At 35.1% G+C, this 7,663-nt stretch overlaps 1 pseudogene; it reads right to left on the bottom strand.

Moving 5' to 3' along the window:
- Window positions 1–620: 620 nt before the first annotated feature.
- Window positions 621–739, bottom strand: LOC111733042 (annotated as a pseudogene).
- Window positions 740–7,663: the final 6,924 nt, after the last annotated feature.

The following is a 7,663-nucleotide window of genomic DNA, read 5'->3' as shown; positions in this document are numbered from 1 at the left end:
TCTCTGATTTGCTTACCCTCTTTATGACATTTTTAGGTTTCCTCGCCACTCCCTCCTCCCACACCTATAGCACTTCACTGGAGTTGTCCTTTTTGGGTAATGTTCCAAATGTTCCATGTTTTTGGTTATAAATAAAAATCTTAACTGAAGTATAATTGATATAAAGTAAACTGCCCCTATTTATAGAGTATAATTTGATAATTTTTGCAATACGTGCACACTTGTGATCACTACAATCAAATAATGAACATATCCACTGCCAAAGATTCCTTATTCTCTTGTAATGCCCCCTCTTGCCTCTCTGTGCCCCACCTCATCCCCACACAACTTCTTTCAGTTTTCTGTAGCCATAGACTCGTTTTTATTTTCTAATGTTATTGAAATCGAATCATATAGTATTTATTCATTTTTTTGGTGGTTTAGATTTTTTCACTCAGTATTATTTGAGATTTATCTGTGCTGTTTTGCACATTAGTGTTTTGTTCTTTTTATTGCTAAGTAGTATTCCATTATACGGATAGCATAATTTTTTTTTTTTAGGCGAGACAACCCTTGGTTGACCTCACAGATTGCAAGGACTTTGTCAGTTTACAATCCCTTATTTTTTATTTATTTTTTTATGCCTATAGCACCTGGTCTTCCTACGTGGTCTCCCATTCAAGTACTAACCTGGCCCGACCCTGCTTAGCTTTTGAGATCAGATGGGATAGGGATTGTTTAGGGTGGCATGGCCATATACACGGATAGTATAATTTTTAAAAAATAATTTTTTATTTTTCAATTACAGTTGACATACAATATTATATTAGTTCAGGTATACAACATAGTGATTAGACATTTATATAACTTATAGAGCAATCACCCAGATAAATCTAGTAACCACTTGACACTATGTATAGTTATTACAATATTAATAACTATACTATATTCCTTATGCTATATTTTTTATCCCCATAACTATTTTGTAACTACCAACTTGTATTTCATTTTTTAAATTTTTAAATTTTTTAATTACAATTGACATACGATATTATATTAGTTTCAGGTGTACAACATATTGATTAGACATATATATATAACTTATAAAGTGATCACACCAATAAATCTAGTACCCTTCTGTTATTACAATATTATTGACTATATTCCTTATGGTATACTTTACATCCTCATAACTATTTTGTAACTATCAATTTGTGCTTCTTAATTCCTTCTCCCTTTTTACCCATCTCCCCCAAATCCCTCCCATTTGGCAACCATCAAAATGTTCTCAGTATTTATGAGTTTGTTTCTGTTTTGTTTGTTTATTTCGTTTTTTAGATTCCACATGTAAGCGAAATCATATGGAATTTGTCTTTCTCTGCCTGATTTACTCTACTCAGCAAAATACCTTCTAGGAGCATCCATATTTTTGTAGATAGCAAGATTTCATTCTTTTTTCTGGCTGAGTAATATTCCATTGTATATACATACTACCTCTTTATTCATTCATCCATTGATGGACACCCAAGTTGCCTCCATATTTCAACTATTGTAAATAATACTACAATGAGCAAATGGATTCACATGTCCCTTTGAAGTAGTGTTTTGTGTTTCTTCGAATAAATACCCAGAAGTGGGATTACTGGGTCTTTCTTTGTCTCTTGATGTAGCCTTTGTTTCAAAGTCTATTTTGTCTGTTATAAGTATTGCAACTCTAGCTCTTTTGGTTTGTTTGTTTCCATTTTCATGAAACATCTTTTTCCATCCTTTTACTTTCAGTATGCACATATCTTTCAATCTGAAGTGAGTCTCTTGTAGGCAGCATATATAAGGTCTTGTTTTCTTATCCATTCAGCCACCCTATCTTTTGATTGAAGCACCTAATCCACTTACATTCAAAGTAATTGTTAATAGGTATGTAGAAGATAAAACATATCTTTTATGTTTTTTCTTCTTGAAGAAGTCTCTCCAACATTTCCTGTAATACTAGTTTGTTGGTGATGAACTCCTTTAGCTTTTTCTTGTCTGGAAAGCTCTTTAACTGTCCTTCAACTTTAAATGATAGCTTCGCTGGGTAGAGTACTCTTGGTTGTAGGTCCTTGCTTTTCATCACTTTGAATATTTTGTGCCAATCCCTTCTGGCCTGCAAAGTTTCTGTTGAGAAATCAACTGACAGTCTTATGAGAGCTCCCTTGTAGGTAACTAACTACTTTTCTCTTGATGCTTTTAAGATTCTCTCTTTGCCTTTTATCTTTGTCATTTTAATTATCATGTGTCTTGGTGTGAGCTTTTTTGGGTTCATTTTGTTTGAGACTCTGTGCTCTTCTTGGGCTTGTATGTTTATTTCCTTATATGTCAGGTTAGGAAAATTTTTGGTCATTATTTCTTCAAATAGGTTTTCAACTCTTTGCTCTCTCTCTTCTCCTTCTGGTACCCCAATGATGTGAATGTTGGTATTCTTAATGTTGTCCCAGAGGCCCTTTAAACTATGCTCATTTTTTTGGATTCATTTTTTCTCTTTACTGTTCTGATTAAGTGTTTTCTGCTACCTTATCTTTTAAATCGCTGGTTTGATCCTCTACTTTGTCTAATCTACCGTTGATTCCTCCTAAGGTATTTTTCATTTTAGTTATTGTATTCTTCATTTCTGACTGGTTCTATTTTATGTTTTCTATTTCCATTTTTATGTTTTCTGTCTCTGTTAAAGTTCTCATTGAGTTCATCTACTCTTCTCCTATGTTCATTGAGTATCTTTATAACCAGTGTTTTGAACTCTGCATCTGGCAAATTACTTGTCTCCATTTTGTTTGGTTCTTTTTCTAGAGCTTTGTTCTGTTTTTTCATTTGGGACATGTTTTTTTTTTGTCTCCTCATTTTGGCTGACTCCCTGTGTTTGTTTCTATGTATTAGGTAGAGCTGCTATGTCCCCCAGTCTTAATAAAATGGCCTTATGTAGCAGATGTTCTTTGGGACCCAGTGGCATAGTCTCCCTGGTCACCTGAGCTTGGTGCTCCAGGTGTGTGTTCCTTGAGTGGATTGTGTGTGCCCTCCTGTTGTAGTTGAGCCTTGGTTGCTGTTTACATATCAATGGGAAGAATTGATCCTCGAGTTGGTTATGAAAACTGACCAGTGACTACAGTGGAGAAGGTGTTGTGCAGAGGCTAACTCTGTGGATCAGGTTTTGCTATAGCAGGGCTGTGATGCCTTTTTAGTCTGCCCTTTAGGTGTGTTGTCTTTGGATGTGGCCCCAGGTGGTGCTCTGGCCTCAGATGTGAGCCGGCCACTGATCGTGCATACCAGCACCACCTTGGAAGGGTTTCATTGCAGACTAAGTTCAGCTGCAACTTAAACCCTGCCCAGGGCCACCTGAGGTGAGCTAACAAGCAATCTGCAAATGGCTGCCACCCATGCTAGGCTTGGATATATCTCAAGAGGCCAAGCTGTAAACGGAAGCCGGCTGCTGCTAGTGCTAGGCTTGGGACTGCTCAGCAAGAGGTACGGGGCACACCGAGGCCAGATGCTGCTTGTTTAGGTTTTGTGAATCTTCGAGAGGTTTTAGGAAAGTTTGCAGCATAAGTCAAAACAGGCTATTTGTATGGAATATCCACTGGAAGCAGCTTGGGTGGGCCTGCAAGTTGGGTGGGGTGGGGTCTCGGAATCGCCAGGGTGTTAGCCAGGCTGTTAGTCAGGCTGATGGAGACTCAGATACACTCTCCTCCTGTGTCTGCGCCTGCGTCTGTGCCTGCATCTGCATGCTGGGTGAGGAGAGGGCTCAACAAAGGAACAGTGGCCTCTGTCAGCACTTCTGTCTGAGAGAACACTGCCCCTCCAGCCCTCATCCTGCAGCCAGATAATTCAGTTCTTTCTCATGTGTCCCTGGAGACTTCTGAGCTGCTGACCAGTGCTGGAGTTTAGAGTGAGTTGGTCAGCAGGTAAGTCCAGGCATTGGCCCTTTGGGAGGAATTCCAGCCAACTTCTGTCTCACTCAGCCACAATCTCTGCTGATTTTCAATTCCAGATTTTGTGGGGCCTTCTCCTCCTGGTACTTGAACCCTGGGCTGGGGAATCTGGTGTGGGGCTGGGACCCCTAGCTCCTCCAGAGGAACTTTCGCAGCCGAGATATCCCTCTTGATTTTTAACCACCACACGTGGGTTGGGATCAGCCCATTATACCTCTCTGCCCCTCCTACTGGTCTCAAGGTATCTTCTGTATGTCCTTAGTTGTAGGACTTTTATGCAGCTAGACTTCTGGTGATTTTCAATGATGATTGTTCTGTAGTAGTTTAATTGTAATTTTGATGTGGTCACGAGAGGAGGCAAACACAGCATTTACCTATTCCACCAGCTTGACTGAAAATCTTGCAATTTCTTTATCTTTTCATCTGGTTATGGATATTTGGGTTGTTTCTAGTTTTTGACTTTAAAATAAAGCTGCTATGAACATTATACACAAGTCCTTGGCCATATATTTTTATATTTCTTGAGCATTTATGTAAGATATACAGATGGCTCGGTCGCATGTTTAATTTTTTAAGAAACTGCCCAACTCTTTTCCAAAGTAATTGTACCACTTTACATTCCTACCATCAATGTATGAGAATACCAGTTGCTTTGAATCTTTGCCAGCTCTCAGTACTGTCAATTTTAATTTTATATATTTTAATAGATATATTATAGTACTGTCTCTCTGGTTTTAATATTTATTTCTCTAATGACTAACAATGTTAATCATCTTTTCATGTGCTATTTGCCATTTTGTGTCTTATTTGTTAAAGTGTCTGATTAAATCTTTTGCCTATTAGAAATATTGATTTTTCTCTACTGTTTATCTGTTTCAGTGATTTCTGTTCTGATCTTTATTATTTGCTTCTGATCACTTTGGGTTTAATTTGCCTTTCTTTTTCTAGTTTCTTAAGGTAGAAGATGAGGTCATAAATTTGAAGCTTTTTATAATTAAAAGTATTTGGGCTACATTGGTTGATAAAATTACATAGATTTCAAGTGTACAATTCAATAATACATCATCTATATTTTGTATTGTGTGATCACCACCCAAAGTCAAATTTCCTTCCATCACCATATATTTACCTTTCTCTACCTCCCCCTTCCCCCTTTCCCTCTGGTAATCATTAAATTGTTGTCTGCGTCTATGAGTTTTTGTTTGTTTCTTTGTAGTTTTCAGTTTTATATCCCACATATAACTGAAATCATATAGTTCTCAACTTTTTCTGTCTGACTTATTTTGCTTAGCATGATAATCTCAAGATCCATTCATGTTGTCACAAATGGCAGTATTTTATCTTTTCTTATGGCTGAGTAATATTCCATTTTATATATGTACCACAGCTTTTTTATCCAATTATCTATCAAATGGCACTTTGGTTGTTTCTATGTCTTGGTCACTGTGAATAATGGTGCAATGAACATCAGTGTGCATATATCTTTATGGATAAATATTTTTAATTTTGGGGGGTAGATATCCAGAAGAGGGATTGCTGGGTGATGTTGTAATTCTATTCTTAAATTTTTGAGAAACCTCCATACTGTTTTCCAAAGTGGCTCTACCAATTTACATTCCTACCAGGAGTGTATGAGGGTTCCCTTTCCCCTACAACCTGCCCAATACTTGTTATTACTTATCCTGTTGATGATAGCCATTCTAACAGGTATGAGGTGGTATCTCATTGTGGTTTTCATTTGCATTACCCTACCTAATAACTAGTGTCTTTTTTTCTAATATAGGCATTTAGTGCTCTAAATTTCCTTTTTAATACTGAGTTAGCTGCATTTCACAACTTTTGATATGTTCTATTTTTATTTGCTTTCAAACAAAATACTTTATTATTTTCAAACAAAATACTTTCTAACTTCCATTTTGATTTTGAGTCATTGGTTATTTGGAGGTGTATTATTTAGTTTCTAAATATTTGGGATTTTCTAGATATTCCTCTGTTTTAATTCTAATTTAATTCTATTTTCTTCAGAGAATATACTTTGTATTATTTGAATCCTTGGAAATTTATTGAGACTTGACTTATGGCCTAGGTTATGGTCTCTCTTGGTAAATGCTTTTATGCACCTGAAAATAATTCTGTTTCTGTTGGGTACAGTAGTCTATAATTTTCACTTATGCCAAATTGGTTGACAGTCTGTTTCAAGTCTTCTATATTCTTACTGATTTTTCTGTCTACTTCTTCTATTAATTATTGACAGAAAATGTTAAATCTTGGCTTGTAATTGTTGATTTGCCTAGTTCTCCTTGTCATTTCATCATTTCTGCTTCATATATTTTGAAGCTTGTCATTAGTGAGTGGGTGCAAAAACTTTTAGACTTTTTATATTCTCTTGATGAATTGCATCTTATCAGTATGAAATGACCCTCTTTATCACTGGTAATCTTCTTTGCTCTAAAAATCAAGAATATATACTATGTCTGATATTAATAGAGCCACTCCAACATTTTAAAATCAGTGTTAGCATAGCATAATTTCCCTATCCTTTTTTTAAAATCCTCATTATGACTTTATATTTGACTCTTGCTTTTTAAAAATTTAATCTAAAAATTGCTGTCTTTTATTTAGGATATTTAGATCATTTATATTTAATGTGATTATTGCTAGAGTTGGGTTTCAGTTTATCATCTTGTTTTTTGTTTTCTATTTTCTCATCTGTTCTTTATTCTCCTTTATTGTTTTTGTTTGCGTCCATTTGTTTTAAATATTGTTTTATGAATCCATTTTGACTTTCTTGTAGGATTATTAGCTCTGAGTTATTTTTGTTATTGCTTCTGTAGTGATGTTAGAAATGCCACACTTCACATATTGGATGCCAGACTTTATTTACAGTATAAGAAACTTACAACAGTATATTTCATTTCTCCTCTTCTGGACTTTGTGATATTTATATCTTCCATTTCATTTCTACGTATGTTATAACCTAACAATACATTGCTGTCATTTATCTTTTAAATGGGTTTATAAATAAGGTCCTTTATTATTATAAAAAGTCTTTTATTTTAACCCTTGTGTAATTGGTGTTCTTTGTGTAGATCCTTACTTCCATTTGGTATCATTTTCCTTCTGCTTAAGGGATTTTGATAAATTCTTTCACCTTCTGTATATCTGAAAAAGTTCTTATTTGCTTTCATTTTTAAAGATTTTTTGCTGTGTATAGAATTCTAGGTTGAATTAAAAAACAATCTCACCCTCTCTCATATGGCTGTTTAAATATTTTTTTAAATTAAATTTATTGGGGTAACACTGGTTAATGAAAATATATAGGTTTCAAGTGCACAATTCAATAATACATCATCCATATATTGCATTTTGTGTTCACCACGTAATTTAAATTTCCTTCTGTCATCATATGTTTGACCCCTTTTACCCTTATCTTTATTAGTGGATTTAAGCAATTTAAATATGATATGCCTTGGTTTAGTTTTCTTCCATTTTCTCATGCTGGGGTTTGTTGAGCTGCTTTGGAACTCTTTGGTACTGAGCATGTATAGATTTTATCAAATTCGAAAGGATTTTGGTCATTATTTCTTTAGGTATTTTATTCTGTCTCCCACTCTTTTTCCATGTTTTGGGGACTTCAATTACATGTATAGTATGCCACTTAAAGTTGTTCCATAGCTAACTGGGGCTCTGTTTGTTATTTTTTTCTTTTTGCAGTCTTTATTTTC

This window comes from Pteropus vampyrus, unplaced genomic scaffold, assembly GCF_000151845.1.
Source record: "Pteropus vampyrus isolate Shadow unplaced genomic scaffold, Pvam_2.0 Scaffold12, whole genome shotgun sequence".
In the NCBI taxonomy this organism is placed as follows: domain Eukaryota; kingdom Metazoa; phylum Chordata; class Mammalia; order Chiroptera; family Pteropodidae; genus Pteropus; species Pteropus vampyrus.
The sequence above is the reverse complement of the archived record's forward strand: the minus strand, read 5'-3'. Positions and strand labels throughout refer to the sequence as shown.